At 36.3% G+C, this 18,149-nt stretch overlaps 1 protein-coding gene across 3 annotated transcripts in view; it reads right to left on the minus strand.

Annotated features, from left to right (window-relative positions):
• The window catches only part of LOC137250617 (uncharacterized), a 373,691-nt gene extending 365,996 nt beyond the window's left edge, over positions 1 to 7,695 (minus strand). For all 3 annotated transcript variants that reach the window (XM_067783738.1, XM_067783739.1, XM_067783740.1), the window contains exon 1: positions 7,245 to 7,695. The gene's annotated coding sequence lies outside the window, so the exon portion shown is untranslated. The remainder of the gene's footprint in view (positions 1 to 7,244) is intronic.
• Positions 7,696 to 18,149: the final 10,454 nt, after the last annotated feature.

An 18,149-nucleotide genomic window follows, 5' to 3' on the forward strand; every position in this document is an offset into this window, starting at 1 on the left:
GATTTGTGCTGAAGGTAAAGAAACTGGTGTGGGCTATGGAGATACTGGAGCACCGGGCGTTGTGAATCGACAAATTTGCGCGGTGGCATCATCTGGGGCGAATTGTGGGAACACACAATATCCGCATGTATATACAAATGCAAATGCGGAACAAATTCTAAAATTTATAAACGGCTCGATGAAAATGTAATTGGAAGGTGTTGCTATAAATCGACTACTCAGTGGAATATCATCCTATCTTGTCTGAACGCCCCATTTCGGAAGTTTTCTGAGGGTGGTGAAATTCCAATCAGCAGTCAAAACAGCGATATATATATTTTTTTTGTGTATTATCTCTAAATAAATATTTGTGATTGAAATTTAATAAACATTTTTGGTTGTATTTAATGAAAGTGTGACGCATGCAAATGTCTTAGGTAAGTGGATTAAAATTAAGTTATAACCAAGGTTCAGAAAAACTCCTCATTAATATAATGAGTTTTTATCTTTTTTACTGCCCTGCAAACCACAGCTAGCCAATTTAGCTAAAACTATCATTCCAGTCGCACAGTTCAAGAGAACGTCAATACCAATACATTTTAAAATTTTTCCAATATAGAACAGTTGTTTTTCAGTAGTTACTTAAGCTAAGCTTAACCTGAGTTTACTTAAAATCTAGTCAAATTTAAACTTCAGTTAAGGTATAGAGCAATTTTTCCGTCACAGCTTTATGTCGCCCTTGGTGTAGATCTTTTTACGTCAACATTTGTGTTTATAATTATCTAGTACATATTTATTTTTTCCAAAAAAATCGTATGCTTTTGCGTACATCGAAACACTTAAATAAATAAATTAAAGTAGATACTAGCGACAATAACAGAGTACGTTGTGTGTCACACGACGTGTTAAATAAAATACTAACGAGCTACAGAAATTCATTTAATAATAAGTCCCAAGTTTTAAAGCTATCCGCGAGAAACTTGGCCAGAGCCTCGAAGTTAAATCCATTTAAACTGGCAATCACCTTGGCCATATCTAAAGTTCTTTCACCAAAGTAAAGGGAACGAATGTTGCTATATATCGGACATGTGCCAGTAAAGTGAAAAACGTCTTCTGTCTCCTGCGAGTTACATACTGTGCAAAGTGGAGACACTATGTTTTTATAGATTCTTGCGTTTAGATACAACGAACCTCCCAGAGTCCGGAGAATCAGACTGGCTGCATATGCACTGTAATCATCAGTGTAATACAAACTCACTAACGGCACTAGGGACGGGTAAGGGTCGTGCTAGTAGTATTAGACTTCCGAGCTATTTCGAGGAACCTATTTGTATTATACTCAGCTAAGCGTTCTAAGAGCGAGGAAGTGAAGGTCTGTATATTAGCTGCTTTGCACACAGAGTATATTAACTTTGATTGGATAACGGTTGGTTGTACAGGTATAAAGGAATCAAGATAGATATAGACTTCCATATATCAAAATCATCAGTATCGAAAAAAATTTGATTGAGCCATGTCCGTCGGTTAACGCGATAACTTGAGTAAATATTGAGATATCTTCACAAAATTTGGTACACGAGCTTATCTGGACCCAGAATAGATTGGTATTGAAAATGAGCGAAATCAGATAATAACCACGCCCACTTTTTATATATATAACATTTTGGAAAACACAAAAAACATGATTATTTAGTAAATAATACATATAGAATGTTGAAATTTTACGTGTGGACTGTTATTGAGACTCTTGATAAAAATTTGAGAAAAAATTTTTAAATGGGCGTGGCACCTCCCTCTTGTGATAAAATAAATTTTACAAATATTATTAATCATAAATCTAAAATCGTTAAACTTATCGTAACAAAATTCGGCAGGGAGGTTGCCTTTACTATAAGGAATGCTTTGTAGAAAAATTAACGAAATCGGTTAAGGACCACGCCCACGTTTATATAAAAGATTTTTAAAAGGGTCGGGACGAATAAAATAAGCTATATCTTTGCAAGAAAAAGCTTTATATCAATGGTATTTCATTTCTCAAATGGATTTATAACAACAAATGGGAAAAACTTCAAATTTTAAAAAGTCGGCGTGGCACCTTCTATGTTTCGCGAGCCATAACTCGAAGAAAAATTAATGGATCATAATAAAATTGGATACACAAATTTTCCCTATAGTAGAAAATATTTCTAGTAAAAATGGACGGGATCGGTTAAATACCACGGCAACTTAGATATAAAACAAGTTTAAAAGGGTCGTAGACTACAATAATAAGCTATAACTTAGCAAAAAATAGTTTTGAATCAATGATATTTCACTTATCAAGTTTTATTGTAAGAGGAAATGGGGAGACATTTTTTTTAAACAGGCGGTGCCAGGTGTTATGTAGAAAAGTAATTTATCTGAAATGAAATGTACAATTGAAGCTCACGCTGAGTATATAATGTTCGGTTACACCCGAACTTAGACACCTTTGCTTGTTTTTAAATAAAAATAACACTGGTTTACAGCCAAAATGCACCAGAGACGCCATTATGAAACTCATATGTAAAATCACCCCCTGATTTGGAAAATCAAGGTTATTTTTAAATCTATTGTAACGTTTTTCAGATAATACGAATAACGGGTTTTTCCAAAAAAAAAAGTTGGGTCCACTTAATCATATATATCTCAAGAACCAATTGAGCAATTCCAAAACGGTTTGAAGCTTTTAAAAGTTAATAAAATTTTCTATAAACAGTGCATACAACGCTAAGCCCTGCAGATTCAAAGATAACGAACAATCATTACGGATTTTTTCCATTTTTTTTGTAAAAATATAAAAAAATGTGTACTTTGCGAGGAAGGATCTCGAAAACTTTTTATTTTTTTGCAGATTGGTTTTCTCCCTCTAAGCTCTGTTTTATTGCAAAAAAATAAGCTTACATTCAACAAAATCGATTGACTAATACAAAAGTTATAAGCATTCAAGTAAATATATCCATTTAATACTTAAGTACCCTACTGGTACATATGTGTTAATATTCGCTAACTAACTGATATACGAATACTAACACATATGTACCCGTTGGGTACTTAAGTATTAAATGGGAATATTTACATGAATGCTTGTAACTTTTGTATTAGTCAATCGATTTTGTTGAATGAAAGCTTATTTTTTTTTTTGTAATAAAACGGAGCTTAGAGAGAAAAAACAAATCTGCAAAAAAATAAAAAGTTTTCGAGATCCTTCCTCGCAAAGTACAACTTTTTTTATATATAAAAAAATGGAAAAAATCCGTAATGATTGTTCGTTATCTTTGAATCTGCAGGGCCTAGCAAAAAGTGTTGTATGCACAGTTTATAGCAAATTTTATTACCTTTTAAAAGCTTCAAACCGTTTTGGAATTGCTCAGTCCGTTCTTGAGATATATATGATTAAGTGGACCCAATTTTTTTTTTTTTTTTTTTTTTGGAAAAAACCGTTATTCGTAAATATCTCAAAAACGTTACCATAGAATTAAAAATAACCTTGATTTTCGAAATCAGGGGGTGATTTTACATAGGAATTTAATAATGGCGTCTCTGGTGCAGAAAAAAATTGGAATATGTGATCCAGTGTAATAAATGAATGCCATATGTCTCAACCTACATATTAGCACCAGAAATCTCCAGCTGGTTTTATCAAAATGCTTCAACAAAAATGAAATATTGCTTACAATCGGCGCACCCGTGACGATGGAACCTCCCGAAACATTATTCAAGTTCACAGACTTTTTCAGAATTACGAAAAAACGACTACACATTAGTGATAAAACGATACGAGTCCTAAGTGAGTAGTATCAACTCATCTCTAAAAAGTGATCGAGTATTTCGTACTCACTTTTTACCAAATACTGACTAAAGTATTTTTATTTTACATCGATACTTTTCGCCGATACTTTTCCAAGCAGGAATGGTCTTAAGGTTTAAATTCAACAAAGTACAGCCTATTTCTTTCAGTGTTTCTACTGCTTTGGTGATGGCTCCTACTTCCTCCACCTAAAAAACGTTGCAGTGATATGGCAGCTTGTAGGATCTCTTTATTTTCGGATCAGCGCAATATACGGCAAACCCTACTCCTTTCACTACTTTGGAACCTCTATTGTGGCTTTAAGAGCCTCTTCGAAGCGCATATATGAAATCAAGTAGTCCCTTCGTCCCGTAATTGATGGCGCTATACTACTATTGCCGTATGGTCTGCGCTCAAACTGTCCCGAGACACTGAGCCTTGTTGTTGCGAGTTACTTGATTTTGAATTTGTATGATCGGGAGTTATTTAATTGCTATTGGGACTTATTTAATTTTTCCAAGAATTGCGATTTATGAAATTATAATTTGGAAGTAAGTAAATAAAATGGATTTTTCAAATAAAAACGAAGGCACGAAACAATGAAAATAGGCAAAATCTGTTAATAACCACGTCCAGTTTACCAATGTCAAAAATTTGAAAAAGTAGAAAAAAGGACAATGCATTAACAAATACTGATAAAGTGGTGAAACTTGAAGAGTACATTAAATTAATCACTCAAAATAGAAATTTAGTAACATTTTGTAAAATGGGCGTGGCACCGCCCATATTAAATAAAAGAAAATTCAGAAGTTTTGCAAGTAGTAAGTCAAAAGCCGTTGATATAATTTTGCAATTTGAGCAAATTCGGTTGTCGACCACGCCTTCTTTATTGTAAAAACTTACTGAGGGGGTTGGTTTTAACAAAATTTGCAATATAATTACGGTACGTACCCTGCAGAAAAAAAGTATCGCATTACAGCTTTACTGAGTATCTCCAAACTGTTGCTCATCACCTTCAGAGCGGGACAGTTGATAACAGCGCTGAAGTCTAAGCTAAACTTATATATTTGTTTTCTATTAAGCTTCCTCACTTTTTGTAAGAGTTCCGAAGTGTTCACTTAGATCGTGTACACTTGATGCCTTTCACTGAGTATGAGTACTAGCGTCGACAATTTGGTCCACGTATTTGAAGAGGGTACCGATGTCGATACTTTTTTTAAAAGTTCTTTCAGCACTCAAGACACCTAATGTATGGAAAATTATGACAGTAAAAAATATGAAAAATATCGATGTCTCAGACACGGATATCATTGTGAATTAAACTAAGTGTGATATCTTATCTGTCAACTGCCTGGCAGGATGTTCAATATGGCTACTTTTTAGCGTTTTGACAGGATGTTCAATATGGCGGCGCATAGGGTTGGCTATCTTCAGCGGGTGATAGAAAGAGATACAGAATGAGACAGCTATAGTCAGTTACAAATCAGGTGATCCAATCACTTTGCAGAAGATATCACACTTAGTTTTATTCACAATGACGGATAGCTCAGATACGCAATAGTTTTTTGTTTTTCTTGCTTTTTTTTTTGTAATGAAGAAATTTTATAAATTTTTTTTTTTAATTGAGAAAAAAATTGATTGCACAACAAATCAAGAACAGAAACCAATTTTACTAGTTTTTATTTTTTGTTAATTATTTTTGAATGCTTTGATGCATTTTAAAATAAAACCAAATTTGCATCTTTACCGTAAGTCTATATCTATCCAAAATCGTATAAGGCTTTACAACCTAGAGTATATACTCTTTGCGCATAATCTGAGTATAATAAGTTAAGTTCATAATTTTCAAAAGACAAAGGATAAAACACGACAGTTTTTTTATATATTTACTAGCAGACCCGGCAGACGTTGTTCTGCCCTAAATTTGGTCTATCTGCATACATTTTAATAAGTCTAACTCTGCCCTCCCCACTCTACACTTTTTCCTAATCTTTTTATTCACTCCTCCATCCGTCCTTTTCGCTTCATCTATCTCCATCTTCGTCTCATTCTATCTCTTTCTCAGTCTCCTTCTCTCTTTTCTCATCTCTCTTCTCTCAAGTTCTTCTTATTCTCCTTCATCCCTTATTTCCAGTCCCAGAGGGTGGTACGTATTTTGTTCCAGTCCCCTTCCGAGTCGCAGTCCCTGTCCTAATCCCAGTCCCAGTCCGTCTCTGGTCTGCTTCCCGAAAAAAAGGATCGTAAATACTAAGATAGGCAAGTTTATATACGAAATTTGAGGCAAATCGAATAGGAAGTGTGTAAATAGGTATGTGGGTATTATTAATTCATGTCTTTATTTTGGCTTCGCATGCATATTTATCAGTTTTGCCAGGTTGATGCGACTACATCGAATATCACAATGACCTTAAAGCTCTCAGCAACAGCTTTCATTTGATATCCATAATACACACACATTCTAGGGGTATCCGGGTCCACGTTTTGGCCTATATCTCGAGACCCTAGTCACCCAGCGGCATAAAACTTACTCTGTACTAAAGCACACATCAATAGCTTCAATTTGAGATCCATAATGTAAAAACACATCCTAGTGTTACCCTAATCCAAGATTTGGCGTGCTGTGCACACAGAGTATATTAACTTTGATTCGATAACGGTTGGTTGTACAGGTATAAAAGAATCGAGATAGATATAGACTTCCATATAACAAAATCATCAGTATCGAAACAAAATTTGATTGAGCCATGTCCGTTCGTCTGTCCGTTAACACGATAGCTTGAGTAAATATTGAGATATTTTCACCAAATTTGGTACACGAGCTTATCTGGGCCCAGAATAGATTGGTATTGAAAATGAGCGAAATCGGATGATGACCACGTCCACTTTTTATATATATAACATTTTGAAAACACACAAAACCTGATTATTTAGTAAATAATACACCTAGAATGTTCAAAGTTGACGTGTGGACTGATATTGAGACTGTTGATAAAAAAATTTAAAATGGGCGTGGCATCGCCCACTTGTGACAAAATCAATTTAATATTAAATATTATTAATCATAAATCAAAAATCGTTAAACCTATCGTAACAAAATTCGGCGGAGGGGTTGCCTTTACTATAAGGAATGCTTTGAAGAAAAATTAACAAAATTGGTTAAGGACCGCGCCCACTTTTATATAAAAAAAGGTCGTAGACGAAAATAATAAGCTATAACTTAGCAAAAAATAGTTTTGAATCAATGATATTTCACTTATCAAGTTTTATTGTAAGAGGAAATGGGGAGACATTTTTTTAACGGACGGTGCCACGTGTTATGTAGAAAAGTAATTTATCTGAAATGAATTGTACAATTGAAGCTCACGCTGAGTATATAATGTTCAGTTACACACGAACTTAGACACCTTTACTTGTTACATATAAGATCTGTGAAAATTTTGCATACATAAATACTTACATTAGATGCATTAATTTTTTTTTTAACTTTCAGCCGCTTTGATTTAATTCACATTCAAATCATACACCATTTTTCGATGGCTTACAATTTATTTAGTCACACCGCAAGCTCGTCTACTACATTTTTAGCTACAAAAATAGCTTTTGATTGTCAATATTTATATTTATTTATAACTGAATTCACTGAACAATCTTCACGCTTCACTGCACTTTATTGACTACCCGTACGGTTATTTTATCTTGCTCTCACAATTTTTATTTTGATTTGTTCACTATTTATATATTTTAACCGTTACCTTTCAATTGAATTACTATTACATACAATAACATTTAATTTCAAACTGAATATGCATTCGAAGCACTATGCATTTCATTGCGTTGTTGTTGTCTCACCTTCTCATAACATCCTTAATTTATATATGAAAAAAACGTATGCTTTCACTTCTTTGCCGACCGTATTTAATGACATTTACGTTTGGAGTCGTGTGCGCGAATGATTTTGAATGGAGAAACCAATAGACCGCCAACATGAACGAGCTCGCACAGCGATAACAGACACAAACAAGACCAAAACTGTATGACGACAATACAATGATAGCAAACGCGATAACAATGACAGGAGCGGAAATAAAAATGTTAGCATTGGTGTTAACATTGAAGGGAGAGTCATCAAGTCCTTAGCATAACAGTAACGGTGAGAAAAAGTTCGCTTGAACCGCTTGAATGAGCGTTACTCAAAGCATGCTGTTTTTGCTGCGGCCCTTGGAGCAACTAACATTTGACTGTACTAGTTTAACAGGGCTTTAAATACAGTCACATATTCATGGCATAGAATGTTGAGGTTGTTTTTAAATCTTAATGTGAAATATGACTTAAGTACTTGAAATTGTTTAAATTAATTGAGAACGAAAGGTTATGTGATATGTTAGATGTCATGATTTAATTCCAATATCAACATGCTTTGGCGCTTAACTGTTTAAATGGCTACGGCCGTCCAACAAGGCGCACCAGTTGCTTCTTCTCTCTGATAACTGGCGCCAATTGGTCACAGCAAGGGAATTTAAAACGTTTTCCACCTGGTCATTCCAGCGGAGTGGGGTCGCCCTTTTCCTCTGCTTTTAAGCGACACGTTCACTTCAGGCGCGAATCTATGAATCTATGATGTCGTATGTAGATCCACAATAAATTATCAAGTCAGTCTTTCAAGAAGCTGCCTAAGTGAATCAAATAAAAGGTATTATATGCAGATGAGCCTGACCTGTGCGAATCTAGCGCTTACCAATATAAAATTTTTTTTTTTCAGTTAAATAAATAAAAAAAAAATGGTGTCTTTAGCTTTAACATTAAAGTACGTGTATTTAGAATATGATATGATAAAGGTTACATTAAAAACTCAAGCGCATGCCATTTCATCTAAAACTTCATCAACGGTAACAATTTTATCATGGTGGATGCTTAGTGATGCACAGCCATTCAATCGATTTTCACTCATCGTATTTCTCAAATAGTTTTTAATCAGCCTAAGAGTTTAAAAAGATCTCTCGTTCGTTGCCGTTGTTACTGGAAGCGTTCACAAGATTTTCAACAACATGTGAACATTAGGAAAAACCACAGAATCGCATTCCTGTAATATTAATCACAGATAAATTGATAAAAAAAACTGAAGTACCTCCTTCAGGAATAAGTAGAAATCATGCTTTTTGAGCCTATATATGAAATCTAACGTATACGTATATAAAATTCAAAAGAAAGAAACTGATCGAATAGAAAAAAATTTTATTTAAAAAAGTCACGGAAAAACCACTAATGCCTTTTTTACATTTTAAAATGTGAAAAACACATAATTTTTTCATTTATCAAATAATTTGAATTTTACATTTTTGAAATGTGTTTTTGATATGAAAAAAAATGTGATATTACATTATAATAATGTGTTTTTCACATGGAAAATAATGTCAAATTTGCATTATATTTCAAAATAGGAACTGTTATCCCCAACCCCCTTCCCCCGTCGCTACGCCCCTGTATCAATTCCAAGTTTACTGATGATCCAAGTATTCCAGATAATTCAGGCCAATACTTCAATGTAGACAGGAATTCAGAACTTATAATAGTTACTAATAAATATGAAAGTCGGGAGGTTTTAGAAAGTGATATTTGTATATGTTAATAGTAAATTGCCTCTTATATATCCGGAACGTTCTGTAACCTATCACTATCTCGGAACGATATTTGATATGACCTCCTCGAAACCCCTCCATCCGTTGGAAGCTTAAGGTCGCCAGAGCCTCACCTGCTAAACATGTATCTGTAAAGGGATTCACCTCATACATATAAGGCTGACAACTCGGTTGAAGAAAACAGTTTTTCAACAGGGATTTTGCGATTTGCAAACGCTTCTGCTCCGTCTGCTCTCTTGCTTCCCCTAAACTCGTTTTTCAGTACTCATAGCCCGAGCGTGACTGTTCCCGGAAACACTTGTATGGTTCGTTCTGATATTGAGCGTTATATTGGGGATATTCATAGACCTACTCGTCTTTGTACATAAGTTAGGAGCTTATTTGTCTACCCACAATTTGGAGCCATACAGTGACATGGACCGGGTGATGTTCATGTTGTTGTTGTTGTTGTAGCAGTTCCTCACCCCACCTAACAGCTGCGACCGATCACAAATTATCATCAATATCCTCTAAGGGAGTCCAAGGACACTTGCTGTTTCAACAGGAGTGGACCATAATGAAAGGGGTGTTAGAGGCGTTGGTTCCACATTACAATTAAAGAGATGGTTGGTGTCACGTGGGGACACATTGCAAGCGTGGCATACATTTTGTATGTCGGGGTTGATTCTGGATAGGTAAGAGTTTAACCTCTTACAGTATCCAAAACGAAATTGAGCTAGAGTGACTCGCGTTTCCCTGGGGAGTATGCGTTCCTCTTCCGCAAGTTTTGGCTACTGTTCTTTGAGTACTGGATTCACCGGGCAATTGCCGGCATAAAGGTCCGACGCGTTTGTGGAGTTCACCAAGGTGATGTTCATCGAGAGCTTCTTTAAACTTTCTGCTAGTCTTCTGATGATTGTAATCAATCTACTTAGCAATGACACAAAGGTGCCCTTGTCTGTTGCTATTTTAATTTGCTTTCAGTCTGTTAATCGGGAGTCTAACCTTACCTTCATTAAGACTGCATATATTTTCAGATAACGTTTCGAATTCAGGTTTTACTGCTGCAGCTGGCTACCGCGCGAGTCTTTTGCGCATGCCAGGGTCTGGTTGAGCTCTCTACTTTCCTCGGACAGTAATGACTGTGGCAGTGTCAGTTTTATATCCTACTTAGAATAAATTCTCGGGCATTTCAATAGTGAAATTTCATCTTACTTGTCGTTCCATAAACCAGGACAGTGTATTGAACCCTGTACTGCTCCGCATGCGATTTTTATGGTCCCCGCCATCTTGAGCTTCGGCGTAGGAGGTGTGGTGACTTGTAATTTGTTACCACTCCCGATCAATCCCCTACTTTTCCACATGTTAGTTTACACTTTTAAACTTTCGAAAGAATGACACAAAGTTTCGAGGAACCCTTTACTGCAACAACAACAATAACAACAGTGCTTGTTGTTTTTGTTGTTGTATCGACAAAGTTTTGTGGAGTGTTATCGACGTTGGTCCTTTGTCGCATATAGATTTGGTATGTTCCGGTAACAACCACCAATAAGGTACGCGACTAATCATTTTGGGAACAATTTAATATGACATTGAACCTTCTAGATCATCCCGCCTCACACACCCCTATCAGAAAGTCGTGGTCTCGAGAGCCTCGCCTGAAATATATGTGTATGATACATTCATATTGATAAAACAATTCCCCTCGCGTAGGTGAGGTTGACAATGCTTCTCTATGAAGTTTGTTAGAGCTAAAGTGAATTTTCGAGGGATTCACTGAATCACTGGTCATAGGAAATAACAGAAGTGATATAACATTATTGTCCAACACTGATCCTAGTGTGTTAGTTTGTATTCAAGTGGACATAACGCGGAGGTTGTGTGTTTATGTAAAATGTTGGCATTGGCTAGTCACCACAATCTAAGCTAAACCGTTATCCATGATGTTCTCTTATGCTGGTAAATCTCTTAGTAATTGCTTATATACCGTACTTCATTGTATTTACAAAACTTCTAAACGCAAGGTGAACTTCAACAAGGCTACTTTACTTACATACTATGTGAGCTTAGAGAATTTCCCCTTCACAATAAGCCATAATACTTAACAACATTTTCTCTTTGTGGTATAAAGCTTGGATATACGGCCAAGAGGAGAACTTTTTCTACAAATATTACTCCTCTATTGTAGTCTGACATTTTCTGCAGAGATTATGGCTACCATTTTAAAAAGTCTTGTAAAGCTGAGGGCACAGTGGTTTCTGTAAGCAATGATAGGTTGCTAGGAACGTTTTATGCTTATAAAACACGAACCGGACCCGTGCGCGTCTTGCACAACAAATATAAAAGTATCATATCAAATGTCAACAGAAATCAGCTGTTCTATCAATCAAACATCTATAAACTTACATACGCTTGCGCTGCCATCTGGCGAATGTTAGCAACTGCCGCTAATGCAGTATTAGTTGTAATCAAATATTCACAATAGTAGTAAAATATAGCTAAACAAAATCACTACGACTAATAATGCCCAAATCTCGCTAAAAGCACGAATGCCCATCTTTACAACCAAAACATTATTTATATATTTGGATTCCAACTAAGAGCGAAAAAAGGACCTGTGCATAAAAACAGCAATTAGAAATAATATATAAGATTTGAATCGCTTCATGCCTGCCAAAACTTATGGCAAGCGGTCTGAACATAACCTAAGCCTCTTAAAAAAAAGTATCGCTTGTTAAGTCCTAAAATATGAAAAACGTGAAGCTACATTTTAGGCAAAATTTGTTTAACTTATCAAAAGAGCTTTTAAGATATATTTACACAGCGGTTCAAATTCAATCACGACATAGATAATTTTACTAAAAAAAAATTGTTACGGGCTATTTGAGAACGCCTTTGTTGACTTCTTATCGTTAATAACCGACACCGATAGGTTTCTGTTTAATTATCGAAAGCGAAATTATCCTCGAGCAATGGGTTTCTTATCAGCTTGCTATGGCCATTCATCGGCTCTTTATTGGATTCCAATCGGCTTGTTATAGACGGGATACAGATGTTGCCGATTTTATAGTGAAGTTCTATTGGTGCCTGTTTCATAGCAAACCGATGAACCGTGAAAAAAAATATTATCAGGCCGATGAAGAAATCGGTATCACTCCAATAACAAATCGATAGCTTTAAATGCTTACGCCGGCATCTGCAAGGCAGATAAGTTTTCACGGAGTAGCTTTCCATGGCAGAAATATACTCGGAGTATTTTCTAAATCACTGCCGAGGGGTGACACCACTTAGAAAAACTATTCTCTAATTAAAAAACGTTGTGTCCAAATTTTTGATACTGCTAGATTATAAACCGATAACCTTTTTATGAAAAATCGATAACTTTGTAACAACATATCAATAACTTTTTGATTACTTTTTGATATTAACCGATAGTAAATCGATAAATTTTTGATAAATTTATCACTTTTTAAAAAAAATTTATAACTTTTTGGTACTAAACCAATAACACGTCGCCCACTTCTCGACAGCAAATCGATATATTTTTGATAATATATCGATAACTTTTCGATAAAAAATCAACTTTTCCATAATAAGTTCAAAATTTTCCATAATAAACCCTTTAAATTTTCGATAACAAACATTTGTTATCGATAGCAAGTCACTTTTTTAACAAAGTTTTTAAAGAATTTTTGTATGAAGTTTTCGCAATAAATTATAGATACCATGATAAAGTACTGTGGGTACAAACTCACCATTCCAAGGTTTCCCATTTTCCGTTAAAACTTTAATACATATTAGCAATAAAGGCATCGGTAGTAAATTCCAGTAGTGTAACTGTAGTGGCTAAAGGTATTTGCTTTATAAAAATTTTACTTTGTATTGGAGGTGTCACACCCCTTGTTCCATTATACCCTAAATACTATTAAAATTTTCCTTTTGACAATGTGCTAACATGCTTTGCAAGTTTCAGTAATGTGACTGAAAATAACTTGTATGGAAAGTGCCACATCACCTTTTCCAATTCAGCCCATAGTGGCATCTGCCGGCCAAGGAAAATTACCTGGCTTATTGCATACAGAGATGTTTGATTGATGTTGGTATATCAGATTCCATGCCCCTATATACCGTAATTATCCCTTATGCACTGAAGAACGCTATTTCCTTCAGATTGGTGCATATTTCATACAAATCGGCCAGAAGTGCATTAAGCATTTCTTTTTATCTGGGGCCGTGTCGTGTTATACGATCCGTGATTGAAATAAATTTTTTTAATTTCAAAAGCTTTGCAATGTTTATTCGGATTAGGGAAATGGTGGCTTCCAGTTCTCATTAGATCCCTAATGCATTATCACTTTTAACGAATAATTTGACAGATTCATGTTTATCGTTTGAGTGAAAGTCGCACAGCACGATACGCTCTCTGCTTCCGTTTTTTCATTCAGTAAATTTACTGTGTACCACGTCGTATGAGTGATATTTACAATTTTTACGATCATAAGATCATAAGGTTCACTATTACATTTTTATAATTACAAAAAAAACATATGACGTGCTAAATTCAATTAATGTTTATGTTAGTGTGTCCCCTGGCTTTTGTTTGTACTGGTGCATTCACAATTTATTGAAACTGCTACTCACATTCCACTCTCACTTCTATTTCCGCTCCAATTCCGCAATTCATCTCCCACTCCCCTTCGTACTTCAAGTTCCACCCTCAATCTTAACCCCATAACCTCTTTCCACTCTCACTCCTACTCCCCACGTACTTTCACTCATACTCCTACTACGTCCTCCACTCTTACTACCACCCTCTCACTTATACTCCAACTTTCACTCCCATTCCCACCCTAAGTCCCACTCTCACACGCGGACTCCTTCTACCAATCCCACTCAAAACCCCATTCCCACTCTCACCTTTACTCCAGCTCTCACCTTCACTCCCACTGTAAATCCAACTTCCAGGCACAGTCCCACATGCACTCGAACTCCCAGCCCCATACACATTCACAGCAAAACCACTACCGTTACGGGCCCCATTTACGCGTCCCTTCCACTATAACTCAACCAGTTATTTAAGAACTTTTAAGGATCTAGCATGAATACTTCCATGGATAAGCAGTCCGAAAGAAACATTTTTTGTATGTGAGATGTCACGTCTCCTGTATCGAAAAATTTGTTTGTTCCATGACCATGAATTTGGAAGATATGCAGTGAGTTTGTCAAATTTGGTTAAGGCCTCTACAGATAAATGTTTTATTTCTGGCTTCATATAGCAAATAGATCACCCATAGTAAATTTCAAATGAATGGACTCTAGGGCTTGCATGGGATGAATGAACAGCTGAATTCAAACATTCTCTTTATACTTCATATTGAAGTTTATAAACTACGAGGCGAAGTACTCAGTACAAATGAAACACCTTTCTTTCTGCCCAGCCCAGTATAGTACTTCCATCTTCCATATTTTGCGCGTACATATGTACATATGTAAATTTAGAATTGTTCAAACATTTCATAAATGCAGTTTTGTCGCGCTGTTAGCAACAGGTTATTGTTTCAAATTTTTTTTTTTTTTTGTTCATGTGCAATTTTAATGTTAAGAGCAAGTACTTACCAAAGATTAAGTGCTGTCATACGCGTAAAGCTTCAAACATCACATCTAAAGCGCTTGTGTAACTTGCAATGTAAGTATTCCTCCCATCCTTAGCGATAGCCATAGCCATATCACACACTCATTTAGATGTAAAGGGATTAAGTATACCAATTGTAATTTTTGAAGTTATGCAAATTCTCGTTTTCTTTATCCAGATCAATGTTGTTGTTGTTATTGTAGCGATAAATACACTCGCCGAAATAATTGCGAAGTGTTATCGATGTTGATGGTCTTCTGCTGGATGTATGTCGCTCCGGTACGTTACGGTAACAAGCACCATTAAGGTACAAGGAGAAACGATTTAGTACCATCACATTTAACTTATTAGGCCATTCCGTCCCCCACCCCTTGTTTCATGAAGAGCGTGAGGTCGCCAGAGCCCCGCTTACTAAAGTAACAGGATTCGCCACGAGTAGGTGAGGCTGACAATTAGATTATAGACGCTTTACATTTCGCTGACAACCCCTTGAGAAGGTTGCGCTGCACAACCTCTTGAATGCCATATCCGATCCCTCTTTTAATTGGTTCATTAGTTCCTCGACACACACGTAAATAGAAAACGCTTGTTATAAAGTACAAATAAAAATCTAAGGCCGGGTTTTTCAATCAAAGTTGACTAGCGTTTAACCCTGCCACTTCGGCCGCTTAAGCTGAGATGAGCAGCAAAATGATCTAGTCAACTTTGACTGTAGTTTTAACTCGCACTGAAAACCCGTGCTTTAAACGCTTATGGGAGAGTTACATTTTCTGAGCGATCTGTTTTTTTGAGTTACTTCAACGCTATTCAAATCTAGATTTTGCGCTATGTATGTACATATATGCATAAGTGTGTGTATACGCGCATAAATGCCATGTCCTCACTAACCCTGCCCATTACGTTTTATTTTTAGCAATGTATTTTTGTCACCTGCTTTCATATCATTTATATTATTTATGTTCATACCATAAGGTATGTTCATCATTAGAAAGTGTGTTCACATGCATACCCTGCAAAAAATAGTGCGACGAATCCCTAATGAAACCGAACTCCGACTGATCTCTTTTGCCTACATTGGTGTATAATTCATCCCCCCTAGTCTCTATTGGGTACAGTTGGGTTTAGCGAGGTTGAAATCTATATAGCCAATTTTAATAAATAAAAAAGTTGTAGGTTAGGTTAGGTTAGGTTTGGTGGTAGCTACCCTGATAGGGGAAGCTCACTTGGACAACATGAAGGTCCGTTGTGATACCACATACAATAAAATAAAATAAAGTAACGGTGACGTAGATAAAGCTACTTAGAGAATCGTTGGGTAGCAATGATAAAGTTACGAATGACACGGATCTCAACCTTGGATAAATCCTCAGGAGATCCAAGTGAGTCGCGACCGAAGTACATTCGTCTTGTTCTGGCAAAAGCTGGGCAATCAAGCATAAAGTGATTTGGTGATTCCACCTCATTATCCTCCATACAGCTGCAGCAGGATGGAGTTTCCAGTATATTGAGCTGTACCGCATGGATACTCATGGGACAGTGCTCTATCAAAAACCCAGTGACCAGTGATAGGTGAGCCTTAGTGAACCCAATTATTTCAGCAGACCTCCTGCTATCCACTTTCGGCCAGAAAGATCTTGCTACCCTGCAAGAGTTTATGTACGCCCAACGTTTGCTCAGCGGGCTCGAGGCCCAGCTATGGAGGAGCAAACCACAGGTGGCCAGCGGAATTCCCAGATCCCTACAGCCATCTTCATCCGGTTCAGTTGTACCGATGCGGGATAAGAGATCCGCTTGACAGTGTACCGGGATGGCCCGGGACCCAGATAATCTTAATTATAAAATAGTTCGATACGATCGCGAGCGAGGTAAGGCACTCCCAGATCACCCTCTATCTCACTGTATTTGAACTCAAGGAGTTGATAGCTGCTTGTCTATAAGAGTAGATGTTGAATTCCCTAACATCCTTAATCGGAGCAACCTCCGCTTGGAATACACAGCAGTGATCAGCCAACTTAAATTTTCGGCTTACATTTAGCTCTTGACAAAAGACCCCCCACCAACCTTTCCGTCCAACTTCAACCCATCCGTGAACAAGTTAACCGGTCCCCTACCCCAGATGAATCCTCTTCACCACTCCTCTCTTGGGGGAATGACTGGGGTGAAGGTTGTATAGGGAGCAATTATTGGCATACAATAGTCCGTCCTGTCCGGTATAAAGCCGAACATAGTAAGAAGGCTAGAGTGTCCGAAGTCAGAAAGCACATAGCCCATGTCACAAAGCCTGACCAATGACCTTGTGAAATTTCTAAAAACGTGAGGCGGTGCATATAGCCTAATTAAGGTTCAGTTGGTCGTACTTATGCATATATGAAAATAACATTTATAAAGATATAAGCGGTTGACTATGATTAGAAATGTGACACGGCCCACGTTTTTATTTATTTTGCTGATCAACGCCCTAGATTGATGAGGAGTGTGATGACTAGTACCTAGGATCTACCTAGTTATTTTCTAGCTTTTAGTATTGTTTTCAATAAAACTGTTTATTTAACAAAAAAAAATTGTATTATTTTATTTAATTATGTGCTCCAAAGTATTTTGAATTTTTTACTTAAATTTCACTTACAAAATTTGGACTAATGTGCTCCAAAGGATATGAGGACGTCACTTCTACCGTACTTTATGTAATATATGTTCAATTAGCCAAAACGATATCGATTCTTGCGCCACCTGGCCGTGATTTTATCATAGGTCGCTTTCTACTCATGTATGTAATATGTATTCCAAATATGAACCAAATCGAACCACAGATACGATTTTTTGAAATATTTCGATCCATGCGCCACCTAGCGGAGGTTTTTCTAATTATTGCATTTTTATCGGGTTCTGAACTATATTCCAATTTTGAAGCTTGTAGCTTATCGGGAAGTTAATTAAATTTCAATTACAAAATTCGTAAAGAACGCTCGCTACACAGAGTCAAGCTAAATAAAACGGGTTAGAAATGCGAATCCCTATACTGAACCTAAATAACTTGGACCATATGTTTAATTATCGTCGACCCATATCTCTTAGAATGAGTTGGCGACTTAATAATTTTCTTACATAAATGTAT

Source organism: Eurosta solidaginis, chromosome 4 (genome assembly GCF_040869045.1).
Source record: "Eurosta solidaginis isolate ZX-2024a chromosome 4, ASM4086904v1, whole genome shotgun sequence".
Lineage (NCBI taxonomy): Eukaryota > Metazoa > Arthropoda > Insecta > Diptera > Tephritidae > Eurosta > Eurosta solidaginis.